The sequence below is a fragment of the Populus nigra genome, chromosome 2 (assembly GCF_951802175.1).
Source record: "Populus nigra chromosome 2, ddPopNigr1.1, whole genome shotgun sequence".
NCBI lineage: Eukaryota > Viridiplantae > Streptophyta > Magnoliopsida > Malpighiales > Salicaceae > Populus > Populus nigra.
Genome location: NC_084853.1, coordinates 23,132,612 through 23,152,535, shown reverse-complemented (window position 1 = coordinate 23,152,535; position 19,924 = coordinate 23,132,612). Strand labels below are relative to the sequence as shown.

Below are 19,924 nucleotides of genomic sequence, written 5' to 3'. Positions count from 1 at the left end.
AAGGGCCATAACTTTTGATCCGACCGTTGGATCACTCTAAAATTTTCACAGGAGTTTCCGGACGCTGTTTTCCTTGGAGTAGAAGTGGAAACTCTCCTCGGTATCCCGGAGGTCTCGTCGCTCCAGACCAGAGTACCGGTTCGAAAGGGCCATAACTTTTGATCCGACCGTTGGATCGCTCTAAAATTTTCACAGGAGTTTCTGGACGCTTCTTTCCTTGGAGTAGAAGTGGAATCTCTCCTCGGTGTCCCGGAGGTCTCGTCGCTCCAGACCAGAGTACCGGTTCGAAAGGGCCATAACTTTTGATCCGACCGTTGGATCACTCTAAAATTTTCACAGGAGTTTCCGGACGCTGTTTTCCTTGGAGTAGAAGTGGAATCTCTCCTCGGTGTCCCGGAGGTCTCGTCGCTCCCGACCAGACAACCGGTTCGAAAGGGCCATAACTTTTGATCCGACCGTTGGATCACTCTAAAATTTTCACAGGAGTTTCCGGACGCTGTTTTCCTTGGAGTAGAAGTGTAATCTCTCCTCGGTGTCCCGGAGGTCTCGTCGCTCCCGACCAGACTACCTGTTCGAAAGGGCCATAACTTTTGATCCGACCGTTGGATCACTCTAAAATTTTTACAGGAGTTTCCGGACGCTGTTTTCCTTCGAGTAGAAGTGGAATCTCTCCTCGGTGTCCCGGAGGTCTCGTCTCTGCAGACCAGAGTACCGGTTCGAAAGGGCCATAACTTTTGATCCGACCGTTGGATCACTCTAAAATTTTCACAGGAGTTTCCGGACGCTGTTTTACTTGGAGTAGATGTGGAATCTCTCCTCGGTGTCCCGGAGGTCTCGTCGCTCCCGACCAGAGTACCGGTTCGAAAGGGCCATAACTTTTGATCCGACCGTTGGATCACTCTAAAATTTTCACAGGAGTTTCCGGACGCTGTTTTCCTTGGATTAGAAGTGGAATCGCTCCTCGGTGTCCCGGAGGTCTCGTCGCTCCCGACCAGACTACCGGTTCGAAAGGGCCATAACTTTTGATCCGACCGTTGGATCACTCTCAAATTTTTACAGGAGTTTCCGGACGCTGTTTTCCTTGGAGTAGAAGTGGAATCTCTCCTCGGTGTCCCGGAGGTCTCGTCTCTCCAGACCAGAGTACCGGTTCGAAAGGGCCATAACTTTTGATCCGACCGTTGGATCACTCTAAAATTTTCACAGGAGTTTCCGGACGCTGTTTTCCTTGGATTAGATGTGGAATCGCTCCTCGGTGTCCCGGAGGTCTCGTCGCTCCAGACTAGAGTACCGGTTCGAAAGGGCCATAACTTTTGATCCGACCGTTGGATCCCTCTAAAATTTTCACAGGAGTTTCCGGACGCTGTTTTCCTTCGAGTAGAAGTGGAATCTCTCCTCGGTGTCCCGGAGGTCTCGTCGCTCCCGACCAGAATACCGGTTCGAAAGGGCCATAACTTTTGATCCGACCGTTGGATCACTCTAAAATTTTCACAGGAGTTTCCGGACGCTGTTTTCCTTTGAGTAGAAGTGGAATCTCTCCTCGGTGTCCCGGAGGTCTCGTCGCTCCAAACCAGACTACCGGTTCGAAAGGGCCATAACTTTTGATCCGACCGTTTGATCACTCTAAAATTTTCACAGGAGTTTCCGGACGCTGTTTTACTTGGAGTAGATGTGGAATCTCTCCTCGGGGTCCCGGAGGTCTCGTCGCTCCCGACCAGAGTACCGGTTCGAAAGGGCCATAACTTTTGATCCGACCGTTGGATCACTCTAAAATTTTCACAGGAGTTTCCGGACGCTGTTTTCCTTGGAGTAGAAGTGGAATCTCTCCTCGGTGTCCCGGAGGTCTCGTCGCTCCAGACCAGAGTACCGGTTCGAAAGGGCCATAACTTTTGATCCGACCGTTGGATCGCTCTAAAATTTTCACAGGAGTTTCCGGACGCTGTTTTCCTTGGAGTAGAAGTGGAATCTCTCCTCGGTATCCCGGAGTTCTCGTCGCTCCCGACCAGACTTCCGGTTCGAAAGGGCCATAATTTTTGATCCGACCGTTGGATCACTCTAAAATTTTTACAGGAGTTTCCGGACGCTGTTTTCCTTGGACTAGAAGTGGAAACTCTCCTCGGTATCCCGGAGGTCTCGTCGCTCCGGACCAGAGTACCGGTTCGAAAGGGCCATAACTTTTGATCCGACCGTTGGATCACTCTAAAATTTTCACAGGAGTTTCTGGACGCTTCTTTCCTTGGAGTAGAAGTGGAATCTCTCCTCGGTGTCCCAGAGGTCTCGTCGCTCCAGACCAGAGTACCGGTTCGAAAGGGCCATAACTTTTGATCCGACCGTTGGATCACTCTAAAATTTTTACAGGAGTTTCCGGACGTTGTTTTCCTTGGAGTAGAAGTGGAATCTCTCCTCGGTGTCCCGGAGCTCTCGTCGCTCCCGACCAGAGTACCGGTTCGAAGGGCTATAACTTTTGATCCGACCGTTGGATCACTCTAAAATTTTCACAGGAGTTTCCGGACGCTGTTTTACTTGGAGTAGATGTGGAATCGCTCCTCGGTGTCCCGGAGGTCTCGTCGCTCCAGACCAGAGTACCGGTTCGAAAGGGCCATAACTTTTGATCCGACCGTTGGATCACTCTAAAATTTTCAGAGGAGTTTCCGGACGCTGTTTTACTTGGAGTAGAAGTGGAATCTCTCCTCGGTGTCCCGGAGGTCTCGTCGCTCCCAACCAGAGTACCGGTTCGAAAGGGCCATAACTTTTGATCCGACCGTTGGATCACTCTAAAATTTTCACAGGAGTTTCCGGACGCTGTTTTCCTTGGAGTAGAAGTGGAATCGCTCCTCGGTGTCCCGGAGGTCTCGTCGCTCCAGACCAGAGTACCGGTTCGAAAGGGCCATAACTTTTGATCCGACCGTTGGATCACTCTAAAATTTTCACAAGAGTTTCCGGACGCTGTTTTACTTGGAGTAGAAGTGGAATCTCTCCTCGGTGTCCCGGAGGTCTCGTCGCTCCCGACCGGAGTACCGGTTCGAAAGGGCCATAACTTTTGATCCGACCGTTGGATCACTCTAAAATTTTCACAGGAGTTTCCGGACTCTGTTTTCCTTCGAGTAGAAGTGGAATCTCTCCTCGGTATCCCGGAGGTCTCGTCGCTCCCGACCAAACTTCCGGTTCGAAAGGGCCATAACTTTTGATCCGACCGTTGGATCACTCTAAAATTTTTACAGAAGTTTCCGGACGCTGTTTTCCTTGGACTAGAAGTGGAAACTCTACTCGGTATCCCGGAGGTCTCGTCGCTCCAGACCAGAGTACCGGTTCGAAAGGGCCATAACTTTTGATCCGACCGTTGGATCACTCTAAAATTTTCACAGGAGTTTCTGGACGCTTCTTTCCTTGGAGTAGAAGTGGAATCTCTCCTCGGTGTCCCCGAGGTCTCGTCGCTCCAGACCAGAGTACCGGTTCGAAAGGGCCATAACTTTTGATCCGACCGTTGGATCACTCTAAAATTTTCACAGGAGTTTACGGACGCTGTTTTGCTTGGAGTAGAAGTGGAATCTCTCCTCGGTGTCCCGGAGGTCTCGTCGCTCCCGACAAGAGTACCGGTTCGAAAGGGCCATAACTTTTGATCCGACCGTTGGATCCCTCTAAAATTTTCACAGGAGTTTACGGACGCTGTTTTCCTTGGAGTAGAAGTGGAATCTCTCCTCGGTGTCCCGGAGGTCTCGTCGCTATCGACCAGAGTACCGGTTCGAAAGGGCCATAACTTTTGATCCGACCGTTGGATCACTCTAAAATTTTCACAGGAGTTTCCGGACGCTGTTTTACTTGGAGTAGATGTGGAATCGCTCCTCGGTGTCCCGGAGGTCTCGTCGCTCCCGACCAGACTACCGGTTCGAAAGGGCCATAACTTTTGATCCGACCGTTGGATCACTCTAAAATTTTCACAGGAGTTTCCGGACCCTGTTTTACTTGGAGTAGATGTGGAATCGCTCCTCGGTGTCCCGGAGGTCTCGTCGCTCCAGACCAGAGTACCGGTTCGAAAAGGGCCATAACTTTTGATCCGACCTTTGGATCCCTCTAAAATTTTCACAGGAGTTTCCGGACGCTGTTTTCCTTAGAGTAGAAGTGGAATCTCTCCTCGGTGTCCCGGAGGTCTCGTCGCTCCCGACTAGACATCCAGTTCGAAAGGGCCATAACTTTTGATCCGACCGTTGGATCACTCTAAAATTTTCACAGGAGTTTCCGGACGCTGTTTTACTTGGAGTAAATGTGGAATCGCTCCTCGGTGTCCCGGAGGTCTCGTCGCTCCCGACTAGAGTACCGGTTAGAAAGGGCCATAACTTTTGATCCGACCGTTGGATCCCTCTAAAATTTTCACAGGAGTTTACGGACGCTGTTTTCCTTCGAGAAGAAGTGGAATCTCTCCTTGGTGTCCCGGAGGTCTCGTCGCTCCAGACCAGAGTACCGGTTCGAAAGGGCCATAACTTTTGATCCGACCGTTGGATCACTCTAAAATTTTCACAGGAGTTTCCGGACGCTGTTTTCCTTGGAGTAGAAGTGGAATCTCTCCTAGGTGTCCCGGAGGTCTCGTAGCTCCAGACCAGAGTACCGGTTCGAAAGGGCCATAACTTTTGATCCGACCGTTGGATCACTCTAAAATTTTCACAGGAGTTTCCGGACCCTGTTTTACTTGGAGTAGATGTGGAATCGCTCCTCGGTGTCCCGGAGGTCTCGTCGCTCCAGACCAGAGTACCGGTTCGAAAGGGCCATAACTTTTGATCCGACCGTTGGATCCCTCTAAAATTTTCACAGGAGTTTCCGGACGCTGTTTTCCTTAGAGTAGAAGTGGAATCTCTCCTCGGTGTCCCGGAGGTCTCGTCGCTCCCGACTAGACATCCGGTTCGAAAGGGCCATAACTTTTGATCCGACCGTTGGATCACTCTAAAATTTTCACAGGAGTTTCCGGACGCTGTTTTACTTGGAGTAAATGTGGAATCGCTCCTCGGTGTCCCGGAGGTCTCGTCGCTCCCGACCAGAGTACCGGTTAGAAAGGGCCATAACTTTTGATCCGACCGTTGGATCACTCTAAAATTTTTACAGGAGTTTCCGGACGCTGTTTTCCTTCGATAAGAAGTGGAATCTCTCCTCGGTGTCCCGGAGGTCTCGTCGCTCCCGACCAGAGTACCGGTTCGAAAGGGCCATAACTTTTGATCCGACCGTTGGATCACTCTAAAATTTTTACAGGAGTTTCCGGACGCTGTTTTCCTTGGACTAGAAGTGGAAACTCTCCTCGGTATCCCGGAGGTCTCGTCGCTCCAGACCAGAGTACCGGTTCGAAAGGGCCATAACTTTTGATCCGACCGTTGGATCACTCTAAAATTTTCACAGGAGTTTCTGGACGCTTCTTTCCTTGGAGTAGAAGTGGAATCTCTCCTCGGTGTCCCGGAGGTCTCGTCGCTCCAGACCAGAGTACCGGTTCGAAAGGGCCATAACTTTTGATCCGACCGTTGGATCACTCTAAAATTTTCACAGGAGTTTCCGGACGCTGTTTTCCTTGGAGTAGAAGTGGAATCTCTCCTCGGTGTCCCGGAGGTCTCGTCGCTCCCGACCAGAGTACCGGTTCGAAAGGGCCATAACTTTTGATCCGACCGTTGGATCACTCTCAAATTTTTACAGGAGTTTCCGGACGCTATTTTCCTTGGAGTAGAAGTGGAATCTCTCCTCGGTGTACCGGAGGTCTCGTCTCTCCAGACCAGAGTACCGGTTCGAAAGGGCCATAACTTTTGATCCGACCGTTGGATCACTCTAAAATTTTCACAGGAGTTTCCGGACGCTGTTTTACTTGGAGTAGATGTGGAATCTCTCCTCGGTGTCCCGGAGGTCTCGTCGCTCCCGACCAGAGTACCGGTTCGAAAGGGCCATAACTTTTGATCCGACCGTTGGATCACTCTAAAATTTTCACAGGAGTTTACAGACGCTGTTTTCCTTGGAGTAGAAGTGGAATCTCTCCTCGGTGTCCCGGAGGTCTCGTCGCTCCCGACCAGACAACCGGTTCGAAAGGGCCATAACTTTTGATCCGACCGTTGGATCACTCTAAAATTTTCACAGGAGTTTCCGGACGCTGTTTTCCTTGGAGTAGAAGTGGAATCTCTCCTCGGTGTCCCGGAGGTCTCGTCGCTCCCGACCAGACTACCTGTTCGAAAGGGCCATAACTTTTGATCCGACCGTTGGATCACTCTAAAATTTTCACAGGAGTTTCCGGACGCTGTTTTACTTGGAGTAGATGTGGAATCTCTCCTCGGTGTCCCGGACGTCTCGTCGCTCCCGACCAGAGTACCGGTTCGAAAGGGCCATAACTTTTAATCCGACCGTTGGATCACTCTAAAATTTTCACAGGAGTTTCTGAACGCTGTTTTCCTTGGATTAGAAGTGGAATCGCTCCTCGGTGTCCCGGAGGTCTCGTCGCTCCCGACCAGAATACCGGTTCGAAAGGGCCATAACTTTTGATCCGACCGTTGGATCACTCTAAAATTTTCACATGAGTTTACAGACGCTGTTTTCCTTGGAGTAGAAGTGGAATCTCTCCTCGGTGTCCCGGAGGTCTCGTCGCTCCCGACCAGACAACCGGTTCGAAAGGGCCATAACTTTTGATCCGACCGTTGGATCACTCTAAAATTTTTACAGGAGTTTCCGGACGCTGTTTTCCTTCGAGTAGAAGTGGAATCTCTCCTCGGTGTCCCGGAGGTCTCGTCTCTGCAGACCAGAGTACCGGTTCGAAAGGGCCATAACTTTTGATCCGACCGTTGGATCACTCTAAAATTTTCACAGGAGTTTCCGGACGCTGTTTTACTTGGAGTAGATGTGGAATCTCTCCTCGGTGTCCCGGAGGTCTCGTCGCTCCCGACCAGAGTACCGGTTCGAAAGGGCCATAACTTTTGATCCGACCGTTGGATCACTCTAAAATTTTCACAGGAGTTTCTGAACGCTGTTTTCCTTGGATTAGAAGTGGAATCGCTCCTCGGTGTCCCGGAGGTCTCGTCGCTCCCGACCAGACTACCGGTTCGAAAGGGCCATAACTTTTGATCCGACCGTTGGATCACTCTCAAATTTTTACAGGAGTTTCCGGACGCTGTTTTCCTTGGAGTAGAAGTGGAATCTCTCCTCGGTGTCCCGGAGGTCTCGTCGCTCCCGACCAGAGTTCCGGTTCGAAAGGGCCATAACTTTTGATCCGACCGTTGGATCACTCTAAAATTTTCACAGGAGTTTCCGGACGCTGTTTTCCTTGGAGTAGAAGTGGAATCTCTCCTCGGTGTCCCGGAGGTCTCGTCGCTCCCGACCAGACAACCGGTTCGAAAGGGCCATAACTTTTGATCCGACCGTTGGATCACTCTAAAATTTTCACAGGAGTTTCCGGACGCTGTTTTCCTTGGAGTAGAAGTGGAATCTCTCCTCGGTGTCCCGGAGGTCTCGTCGCTCCCGACCAGACTACCTGTTCGAAAGGGCCATAACTTTTGATCCGACCGTTGGATCACTCTCAAATTTTTACAGGAGTTTCCGGACGCTATTTTCCTTGGAGTAGAAGTGGAATCTCTCCTCGGTGTACCGGAGGTCTCGTCTCTCCAGACCAGAGTACCGGTTCGAAAGGGCCATAACTTTTGATCCGACCGTTGGATCACTCTAAAATTTTCACAGGAGTTTCCGGACGCTGTTTTACTTGGAGTAGATGTGGAATCTCTCCTCGGTGTCCCGGAGGTCTCGTCGCTCCCGACCAGAGTACCGGTTCGAAAGGGCCATAACTTTTGATCCGACCGTTGGATCACTCTAAAATTTTCACAGGAGTTTACAGACGCTGTTTTCCTTGGAGTAGAAGTGGAATCTCTCCTCGGTGTCCCGGAGGTCTCGTCGCTCCCGACCAGACAACCGGTTCGAAAGGGCCATAACTTTTGATCCGACCGTTGGATCACTCTAAAATTTTCACAGGAGTTTCCGGACGCTGTTTTCCTTGGAGTAGAAGTGGAATCTCTCCTCGGTGTCCCGGAGGTCTCGTCGCTCCCGACCAGACTACCTGTTCGAAAGGGCCATAACTTTTGATCCGACCGTTGGATCACTCTAAAATTTTCACAGGAGTTTCCGGACGCTGTTTTACTTGGAGTAGATGTGGAATCTCTCCTCGGTGTCCCGGACGTCTCGTCGCTCCCGACCAGAGTACCGGTTCGAAAGGGCCATAACTTTTAATCCGACCGTTGGATCACTCTAAAATTTTCACAGGAGTTTCTGAACGCTGTTTTCCTTGGATTAGAAGTGGAATCGCTCCTCGGTGTCCCGGAGGTCTCGTCGCTCCCGACCAGAATACCGGTTCGAAAGGGCCATAACTTTTGATCCGACCGTTGGATCACTCTAAAATTTTCACATGAGTTTACAGACGCTGTTTTCCTTGGAGTAGAAGTGGAATCTCTCCTCGGTGTCCCGGAGGTCTCGTCGCTCCCGACCAGACAACCGGTTCGAAAGGGCCATAACTTTTGATCCGACCGTTGGATCACTCTAAAATTTTTACAGGAGTTTCCGGACGCTGTTTTCCTTCGAGTAGAAGTGGAATCTCTCCTCGGTGTCCCGGAGGTCTCGTCTCTGCAGACCAGAGTACCGGTTCGAAAGGGCCATAACTTTTGATCCGACCGTTGGATCACTCTAAAATTTTCACAGGAGTTTCCGGACGCTGTTTTACTTGGAGTAGATGTGGAATCTCTCCTCGGTGTCCCGGAGGTCTCGTCGCTCCCGACCAGAGTACCGGTTCGAAAGGGCCATAACTTTTGATCCGACCGTTGGATCACTCTAAAATTTTCACAGGAGTTTCTGAACGCTGTTTTCCTTGGATTAGAAGTAGAATCGCTCCTCGGTGTCCCGGAGGTCTCGTCGCTCCCGACCAGACTACCGGTTCGAAAGGGCCATAACTTTTGATCCGACCGTTGGATCACTCTCAAATTTTTACAGGAGTTTCCGGACGCTGTTTTCCTTGGAGTAGAAGTGGAATCTCTCCTCGGTGTCCCGGAGGTCTCGTCGCTCCCGACCAGAGTTCCGGTTCGAAAGGGCCATAACTTTTGATCCGACCGTTGGATCACTCTAAAATTTTTACAGGAGTTTCCGGACACTGTTTTCCTTGGACTAGAAGTGGAAACTCTCCTCGGTATCCCGGAGGTCTCGTCGCTCCAGACCAGAGTACCGGTTCGAAAGGGCCATAACTTTTGATCCGACCGTTGGATCACTCTAAAATTTTCACAGGAGTTTCTGGACGCTTCTTTCCTTGGAGTAGAAGTGGAATCTCTCCTCGGTGTCCCGGAGGTCTCGTCGCTCCAGACCAGAGTACCGGTTCGAAAGGGCCATAACTTTTGATCCGACCGTTGGATCACTCTAAAATTTTTACAGCAGTTTCCGGACGTTGTTTTCCTTGGAGTAGAAGTGGAATCTCTCCTCGGTGTCCCGGAGCTCTCGTCGCTCCCGACCAGAGTACCGGTTCGAAGGGCTATAACTTTTGATCCGACCGTTGGATCACTCTAAAATTTTCACAGGAGTTTCCGGACGCTGTTTTACTTGGAGTAGATGTGGAATCGCTCCTCGGTGTCCCGGAGGTCTCGTCGCTCCCGACCAGAGTACCGGTTCGAAGGACTATAACTTTTGATCCGACCGTTGGATCACTCTAAAATTTTCACAGGAGTTTCCGGACGCTGTTTTACTTGGAGTAGATGTGGAATCGCTCCTCGGTGTCCCGGAGGTCTCGTCGCTCCAGACCAGAGTACCGGTTCGAAAGGGCCATAACTTTTGATCCGACCGTTGGATCACTCTAAAATTTTCACAGGAGTTTCCGGACGCTGTTTTAGTTGGAGTAGAAGTGGAATCTCTCCTCGGTGTCCCGGAGGTCTCGTTGCTCCCGACCAGAGTACCGGTTCGAAAGGGCCATAACTTTTGATCCGACCGTTGGATCACTCTAAAATTTTCACAGGAGTTTCTGGACGCTTCTTTCCTTGGAGTAGAAATGGAATCTCTCCTCGGTGTCCCGGAGGTCTCGTCGCTCCAGACCAGAGTACCGGTTCGAAAGGGCCATAACTTTTGATCCGACCGTTGGATCACTCTAAAATTTTCACAGGAGTTTCTGGACGCTGTTTTCCTTGGATTAGAAGTGGAATCGCTCCTCGGTGTCCCGGAGGTCTTGTCGCTCCAGACCAGACTACCGGTTCGAAAGGGCCATAACTTTTGATCCGACCGTTTGATCACTCTAAAATTTTCACAGGAGTTTCCGGACGCTGTTTTCCTTGGAGTAGAAGTGGAATCTCTCCTCGGTGTCCCGGAGGTCTCGTCGCTCCAGACCAGAGTACCGGTTCGAAAGGGCCATAACTTTTGATCCGACCGTTGGATCGCTCTAAAATTTTCACAGGAGTTTCCGGACGCTGTTTTCCTTGGAGTAGAAGTGGAATCTCTCCTCGGTATCCCGGAGGTCTCGTCGCTCCCGACCAGAGTTCCGGTTCGAAAGGGCCATAACTTTTGATCCGACCGTTGGATCACTCTAAAATTTTTACAGGAGTTTCCGGACGCTGTTTTCCTTGGACTAGAAGTGGAAACTCTCCTCGGTATCCCGGAGGTCTCGTCGCTCCAGACCAGAGTACCGGTTCGAAAGGGCCATAACTTTTGATCCGACCGTTGGATCACTCTAAAATTTTCACAGGAGTTTCTGGACGCTTCTTTCCTTGGAGTAGAAGTGGAATCTCTCCTCGGTGTCCCGGAGGTCTCGTCGCTCCAGACCAGAGTACCGGTTCGAAAGGGCCATAACTTTTGATCCGACCGTTGGATCACTCTCAAATTTTCACAGGAGTTTCCGGACGCTGTTTTACTTGGAGTAGATGTGGAATCGCTCCTCGGTGTCCCGGAGGTCTCGTCGCTCCAGACCAGAGTACCGGTTCGAAAGGGCCATAACTTTTGATCCGACCGTTGGATCACTCTAAAATTTTCACAGGAGTTTCCGGACGCTGTTTTACTTGGAGTAGAAGTGGAATCTCTCCTCGGTGTCCCGGAGGTCTCGTTGCTCCCGACCAGAGTACCGGTTCGAAAGGGCCATAACTTTTGATCCGACCGTTGGATCACTCTAAAATTTTCACAGGAGTTTCTGGACGCTTCTTTCCTTGGAGTAGAAGTGGAATCTCTCCTCGGTGTCCCGGAGGTCTCGTCGCTCCAGACCAGAGTACCGGTTCGAAAGGGCCATAACTTTTGATCCGACCGTTGGATCACTCTCAAATTTTTACAGGAGTTTCCGGACGCTGTTTTCCTTGGAGTAGAAGTGGACTCTCTCCTCGGTGTCCCGGAGGTCTTGTCGCTCCAGACCAGACTACCGGTTCGAAAGGGGCATAACTTTTGATCCGACCGTTGGATCACTCTAAAATTTTCACAGGAGTTTCCGGACGCTGTTTTACTTGGAGTAGAAGTGGAATCTCTCCTCGGTGTCCCGGAGGTCTCGTCGCTCCCGACCAGAGTACCGGTTCGAAAGGGCCATAACTTTTGATCCGACCGTTGGATCACTCTAAAATTTTCACAGGAGTTTACAGACGCTGTTTTCCTTGGAGTAGAAGTGGAATCTCTCCTCGGTGTCCCGGAGGTCTCGTCGCTCCCGACCAGACAACCGGTTCGAAAGGGCCATAACTTTTGATCCGACCGTTCGATCACTCTAAAATTTTCACAGGAGTTTCCGGACGCTGTTTTCCTTGGAGTAGAAGTGGAATCTCTCCTCGGTGTCCCGGAGGTCTCGTCGCTCCCGACCAGACTACCTGTTCGAAAGGGCCATAACTTTTGATCCGACCGTTGGATCACTCTAAAATTTTCACAGGAGTTTCCGGACGCTGTTTTCCTTTGAGTAGAAGTGGAATCTCTCCTCGGTGTCCCGGAGGTCTTGTCGCTCCAGACCAGACTACCGGTTCGAAAGGGCCATAACTTTTGATCCGACCGTTTGATCACTCTAAAATTTTCACAGGAGTTTCCGGACGCTGTTTTACTTGGAGTAGATGTGGAATCTCTCCTCGGGGTCCCGGAGGTCTCGTCGCTCCCGACCAGAGTACCGGTTCGAAAGGGCCATAACTTTTGATCCGACCGTTGGATCACTCTAAAATTTTCACAGGAGTTTCCGGACGCTGTTTTCCTTGGAGTAGAAGTGGAATCTCTCCTCGGTATCCCGGAGGTCTCGTCGCTCCCGACCAGAGTTCCGGTTCGAAAGGGCCATAACTTTTGATCCGACCGTTGGATCACTCTAAAATTTTTACAGGAGTTTCCGGACGCTGTTTTCCTTGGACTAGAAGTGGAAACTCTCCTCGGTATCCCGGAGGTCTCGTCGCTCCCGACCAGAGTACCGGTTCGAAGGACTATAACTTTTGATCCGACCGTTGGATCACTCTAAAATTTTCACAGGAGTTTCCGGACGCTGTTTTACTTGGAGTAGATGTGGAATCGCTCCTCGGTGTCCCGGAGGTCTCGTCGCTCCAGACCAGAGTACCGGTTCGAAAGGGCCATAACTTTTGATCCGACCGTTGGATCACTCTAAAATTTTCACAGGAGTTTCCGGACGCTGTTTTAGTTGGAGTAGAAGTGGAATATCTCCTCGGTGTCCCGGAGGTCTCGTTGCTCCCGACCAGAGTACCGGTTCGAAAGGGCCATAACTTTTGATCCGACCGTTGGATCACTCTAAAATTTTCACAGGAGTTTCTGGACGCTTCTTTCCTTGGAGTAGAAATGGAATCTCTCCTCGGTGTCCCGGAGGTCTCGTCGCTCCAGACCAGAGTACCGGTTCGAAAGGGCCATAACTTTTGATCCGACCGTTGGATCACTCTAAAATTTTCACAGGAGTTTCTGGACGCTGTTTTCCTTGGATTAGAAGTGGAATCGCTCCTCGGTGTCCCGGAGGTCTTGTCGCTCCAGACCAGACTACCGGTTCGAAAGGGCCATAACTTTTGATCCGACCGTTTGATCACTCTAAAATTTTCACAGGAGTTTCCGGACGCTGTTTTCCTTGGAGTAGAAGTGGAATCTCTCCTCGGTGTCCCGGAGGTCTCGTCGCTCCAGACCAGAGTACCGGTTCGAAAGGGCCATAACTTTTGATCCGACCGTTGGATCGCTGTCAAATTTTCACAGGAGTTTCCGGACGCTGTTTTCCTTGGAGTAGAAGTGGAATCTCTCCTCGGTATCCCGGAGGTCTCGTCGCTCCCGACCAGAGTTCCGGTTCGAAAGGGCCATAACTTTTGATCCGACCGTTGGATCACTCTAAAATTTTTACAGGAGTTTCCGGACGCTGTTTTCCTTGGACTAGAAGTGGAAACTCTCCTCGGTATCCCGGAGGTCTCGTCGCTCCAGACCAGAGTACCGGTTCGAAAGGGCCATAACTTTTGATCCGACCGTTGGATCACTCTAAAATTTTCACAGGAGTTTCTGGACGCTTCTTTCCTTGGAGTAGAAGTGGAATCTCTCCTCGGTGTCCCGGAGGTCTCGTCGCTCCAGACCAGAGTACCGGTTCGAAAGGGCCATAACTTTTGATCCGACCGTTGGATCACTCTCAAATTTTCACAGGAGTTTCCGGACGCTGTTTTACTTGGAGTAGATGTGGAATCGCTCCTCGGTGTCCCGGAGGTCTCGTCGCTCCAGACCAGAGTACCGGTTCGAAAGGGCCATAACTTTTGATCCGACCGTTGGATCACTCTAAAATTTTCACAGGAGTTTCCGGACGCTGTTTTACTTGGAGTAGAAGTGGAATCTCTCCTCGGTGTCCCGGAGGTCTCGTTGCTCCCGACCAGAGTACCGGTTCGAAAGGGCCATAACTTTTGATCCGACCGTTGGATCACTCTAAAATTTTCACAGGAGTTTCTGGACGCTTCTTTCCTTGGAGTAGAAGTGGAATCTCTCCTCGGTGTCCCGGAGGTCTCGTCGCTCCAGACCAGAGTACCGGTTCGAAAGGGCCATAACTTTTGATCCGACCGTTGGATCACTCTCAAATTTTTACAGGAGTTTCCGGACGCTGTTTTCCTTGGAGTAGAAGTGGACTCTCTCCTCGGTGTCCCGGAGGTCTTGTCGCTCCAGACCAGACTACCGGTTCGAAAGGGGCATAACTTTTGATCCGACCGTTGGATCACTCTAAAATTTTCACAGGAGTTTCCGGACGCTGTTTTACTTGGAGTAGAAGTGGAATCTCTCCTCGGTGTCCCGGAGGTCTCGTCGCTCCCGACCAGAGTACCGGTTCGAAAGGGCCATAACTTTTGATCCGACCGTTGGATCACTCTAAAATTTTCACAGGAGTTTACAGACGCTGTTTTCCTTGGAGTAGAAGTGGAATCTCTCCTCGGTGTCCCGGAGGTCTCGTCGCTCCCGACCAGACAACCGGTTCGAAAGGGCCATAACTTTTGATCCGACCGTTCGATCACTCTAAAATTTTCACAGGAGTTTCCGGACGCTGTTTTCCTTGGAGTAGAAGTGGAATCTCTCCTCGGTGTCCCGGAGGTCTCGTCGCTCCCGACCAGACTACCTGTTCGAAAGGGCCATAACTTTTGATCCGACCGTTGGATCACTCTAAAATTTTCACAGGAGTTTCCGGACGCTGTTTTCCTTTGAGTAGAAGTGGAATCTCTCCTCGGTGTCCCGGAGGTCTTGTCGCTCCAGACCAGACTACCGGTTCGAAAGGGCCATAACTTTTGATCCGACCGTTTGATCACTCTAAAATTTTCACAGGAGTTTCCGGACGCTGTTTTACTTGGAGTAGATGTGGAATCTCTCCTCGGGGTCCCGGAGGTCTCGTCGCTCCCGACCAGAGTACCGGTTCGAAAGGGCCATAACTTTTGATCCGACCGTTGGATCACTCTAAAATTTTCACAGGAGTTTCCGGACGCTGTTTTCCTTGGAGTAGAAGTGGAATCTCTCCTCGGTGTCCCGGAGGTCTCGTCGCTCCAGACCAGAGTACCGGTTCGAAAGGGCCATAACTTTTGATCCGACCGTTGGATCGCTCTAAAATTTTCACAGGAGTTTCCGGACGCTGTTTTCCTTGGAGTAGAAGTGGAATCTCTCCTCGGTATCCCGGAGGTCTCGTCGCTCCCGACCAGAGTTCCGGTTCGAAAGGGCCATAACTTTTGATCCGACCGTTGGATCACTCTAAAATTTTTACAGGAGTTTCCGGACGCTGTTTTCCTTGGACTAGAAGTGGAAACTCTCCTCGGTATCCCGGAGGTCTCGTCGCTCCAGACCAGAGTACCGGTTCGAAAGGGCCATAACTTTTGATCCGACCGTTGGATCACTCTAAAATTTTCACAGGAGTTTCTGGACGCTTCTTTCCTTGGAGTAGAAGTGGAATCTCTCCTCGGTGTCCCGGAGGTCTCGTCGCTCCAGACCAGAGTACCGGTTCGAAAGGGCCATAACTTTTGATCCGACCGTTGGATCACTCTAAAATTTTTACAGGAGTTTCCGGACGTTGTTTTCCTTGGAGTAGAAGTGGAATCTCTCCTCGGTGTCCCGGAGCTCTCGTCGCTCCCGACCAGAGTACCGGTTCGAAGGGCTATAACTTTTGATCCGACCGTTGGATCACTCTAAAATTTTCACAGGAGTTTCCGGACGCTGTTTTACTTGGAGTAGATGTGGAATCTCTCCTCGGGGTCCCGGAGGTCTCGTCGCTCCCGACCAGAGTACCGGTTCGAAAGGGCCATAACTTTTGATCCGACCGTTGGATCACTCTAAAATTTTCACAGGAGTTTCTGGACGCTGTTTTCCTTGGATTAGAAGTGGAATCGCTCCTCGGTGTCCCGGAGGTCTCGTCGCTCCCGACCAGACTACCGGTTCGAAAGGGCCATAACTTTTGATCCGACCGTTGGATCACTCTCAAAGTTTTACAGGAGTTTCCGGACGCTGTTTTCCTTGGAGTAGAAGTGGAATCTCTCCTCGGTGTCCCGGAGGTCTCGTCTCTCCAGACCAGAGTACCGGTTCGAAAGGGCCATAACTTTTGATCCGACCGTTGGATCACTCTAAAATTTTCACAGGAGTTTCCGGACGCTGTTTTCCTTGGATTAGAAGTGGAATCGCTCCTCGGTGTCCCGGAGGTCTCGTCGCTCCAGACTAGAGTACCGGTTCGAAAGGGCCATAACTTTTGATCCGACCGTTGGATCCCTCTAAAATTTTCACAGGAGTTTCCGGACGCTGTTTTCCTTGGAGTAAAAGTGGAATCTCTCCTCGGTGTCCCGGAGGTCTCGTCGCTCCCGACCAGAATACCGGTTCGAAAGGGCCATAACTTTTGATCCGACCGTTGGATCACTCTAAAATTTTCACAGGAGTTTCCGGACGCTGTTTTCCTTTGAGTTGAAGTGGAATCTCTCCTTGGTGTCCCGGAGGTCTTGTCGCTCCAGACCAGACTACCGGTTCGAAAGGGCCATAACTTTTGATCCGACCGTTTGATCACTCTAAAATTTTCACAGGAGTTTCCGGACGCTGTTTTACTTGGAGTAGATGTGGAATCTCTCCTCGGGGTCCCGGAGGTCTCGTCGCTCCCGACCAGAGTACCGGTTCGAAAGGGCCATAACTTTTGATCCGACCGTTGGATCACTCTAAAATTTTCACAGGAGTTTCCGGACGCTGTTTTCCTTGGAGTAGAAGTGGAATCTCTCCTCCAACGGTCGGAGCTTGGGTAAGTTTTGGGAACCAGCTAGATGTCAAAGATGCCAAATCATTTTTGCAGTGTTGCAGAGACCATGGTGTCAATTTCTTTGATAACGCTGAGGTTTATGCTAATGGAAGAGCTGAGGAAATCATGGGTCAAGCCATCCGTGAACTGGGTTGGAAAAGATCAGATATAGTTGTCTCTACTAAGATCTTTTGGGGAGGTTCTGGTCCTAATGATAAAGGCTTGTCTAGGAAACATATTCTTGAGGGTACTAAGGCTTCTCTTAAGAGATTGGATATGGATTATGTTGATGTCATTTATTGTCATCGGTATGTGGGTTTTCTTTTCTTTTTTTCATTTTTGGTTAATTGACATCCCTTTGTTTGACTTGTGGGCTGATTTGTGTTTGGCTGTAACGGATCTTTTCCTTTTTTTTGAGATTTCAGAACCGATTATGTGGATGTGATTTGATGTGACATGGATTATTGTTGTTTCTGGTGTTAGTGCTTGCTTTCTCTTGTTAACTTGTGATTTGTTGGATTGTTTGATGTTTTGTAAAATGTGAAGCACTGGGCTGTTGGCTTTAGTTCTATCACTAAAGGGATACTGGTAAAGAATCTGCTGATGCAAATTAGTGAAAGAAGCCAATATGGATAGCTGTGCTGTTTGTTTCATGGAATTTGTGCTCTTTCTATACCAGTACTTGTCTAAAAGCTTATTGTTCGAGACTGATGAGATTATCTTATTGTCCTGCAAGGGGAAGTTTTTTCTTGATAGTTTAGGTTTTGGGGCTTTTTGCTCTTTATTTATGTTTAATATGAGATTTTTCATTTATTTTGATCAGTCTTGGTTTTGCTATTGCTTTATTGAGTATAATTTGTTCTCTACAAGGGATTTGTTGAAGTGGTCTCATGTGATGTCAATATGATTTACTGTCACAGCCCGGACACGTTCACGCCAATTGAAGAGACAGTGAGGGCAATGAATTACGTGATTGACAAAGGTTGGGCATTTTACTGGGGGACTAGCGAATGGTCAGCACAGCAGATCACTGAGGCTTGGGGCATTGCAGAGAGGTTGGACTTGGTGGGGCCAATTGTTGAGCAGCCAGAGTACAATATGCTCTCCAGGCACAAGGTGAGGAATTTCTCCGTGTATCCAGATGTGAAAAGTTTGGTTTTTATTTTTGAAGTGAAAAATGAAAATATCATTTACATGGTTTCCTCGTGTTAATATGATTTCTTGTTGAATGTAATGGAAATAATGGTTTTGGGGGCCATGGTTTGCTAGACAGCTTGTTTATTAGGTACAAAAGAGCAAAGTGTATCCGTGTCCAAGACAGAATCACATTGTGTCTTGGCTTTTTTGCTGGTTCTCTTTCGAATGAAGTTTATCTGAAGTTTGAAGGAAGATTTAGATATGTTTAAACTAACCCACCGCCCCTTAAGTAGTTGGGCCCCATATGTCATGGAGTTTAATAGTGCTTAAGAGGTGATATGAAAGCTTTCCTAAATAAAAAACTTAACTGAAGCCTACTCGTGGTTGTTTTTGGGTCTTGTAGCATCTTTCCTTGCAACTCCCCCCCCCCCCCCCCCAACACACACACACACACACACACACACACCCAGTGATTGATCATCTCATCACTTTATTTGGAACATTTCTTGCTACAATGCTGTACCATCAAGTGGTTATGTTAATGAGTATTTGACTTTAATGGCTATTGCTCATAATGTATACAAACTTAATTTTGCTGTTTGTGAATTCACACACATTTTATGAGTTAAATCAGGCTTTCAACATGATTTGATTATATCATGTATGTCTATAGGTTGAGTCTGAGTACATCCCATTGTATACCACCTATGGCCTTGGTCTCACCACATGGAGTCCACTTGCATCTGGGGTGCTCACTGGAAAATACAACAAAGGAGGCGTGCCTTCTGATAGTTGATTTGCTTTGGAAAATTACAAAGTAAGACTTGTTTGCTTTTTGTTATTTTATTACTGAATTTTCTAGTTAGTTTGTGTTGTCTTAAACTATAATGACATACTTATTAGTTGGATACATGTCCAAATAAGAACTTAATTTTCAAAATTCTGTACGCATAAATTATAATGTCTCTGTGTCTAACTTTCTTCTTAAAATGAAGCAACTGTCTTGATGAAGATGCTTCTTTGTTTTTATCTAATTTTTTTGGGTACAATTCTAAACTGTGTATTATGGCTTCCAGAATCTTGCTAGCAGGTCATTGGTTGATGATGTGCTAAAGAAGGTTAATGGATTGAAGCCGATTGCTGATGAACTAGGCGTGCCTTTATCTCAACTTGCAATTGCATGGTGTGCTGCAAATCCAAATGTCTTGTCAGTTATCACTGGTGCTACAAAGGAATCTCAGGTTTGTTTGGAAACAGTGATCCTTGGAACATAGCTTTAAAATTGTATCTCTTGAAACATGTGCATTTATTCAAGTAATTTTCCATTTTTCATTTGTGTTTATCTGATTATCAGTCAATTTCATTGAAGAGGGAAAGCTCATCCTGTTTTACATGCAAGAAAAGTATTTCTCTATTATGCTTCGTGGCTATATTTATTTTTCAGCTGATTTATTGTTATAATTCATTACATAATGCTTAACTGAGATAATGTGCTTACTGGACATGGATAAAGTCTCATAGAAAAAAAGCATGGTTGGTGTGTTGAAGCACCAGATGCTCAACTTATGAAACATACCAAGTGCTTTGGACTACAACACTCTTTTGTAGGTTTTTGTGCACACTAGCAGCTTGTAGTCGTGGGCTTCCATCATCTATGCATTGTACAAGATCATTGCTTTATTAGTGACTTTGCCAATTCAATATTCTTTCTTCTTTATGTAGATTCAAGAAAACATGAAAGCTGTTGATGTGATCCCATTACTGACTCCAGCTGTGATGGAAAAGATTGAGGCTGTTGTTCAGAGCAAGCCGAAACGTCCAGATTCATTTAGGTAAACTCTGAATCTGGATGTTACCATTCTGTTGTGCGCGCATGCATGATGGAGCTAAATCAACATGTCTGGAAGTTCTATTCCTTTGGTTTGGTACTAGTTATTATAATGCACTTTTACATTTAGTTTTTTCTGTTGATCTGAAATCCGCATTGGATTCTCGTTCATGGAATGGTTGCGTTTGTTGGTGGATTGGAGGGTGCTGAATTGATGAGAATTGGCAAGTATGAACTTGTAGCCTTAAGAGATTTTAGTACTGTTTTGTGTTGATGTTATATTTTGCTCT

General features: G+C 48.6%; 1 pseudogene; it reads left to right on the top strand.

Moving 5' to 3' along the window:
• Window positions 1-19,924, top strand: part of LOC133682889 (probable voltage-gated potassium channel subunit beta) — a 38,556-nt pseudogene extending 18,632 nt beyond the window's left edge.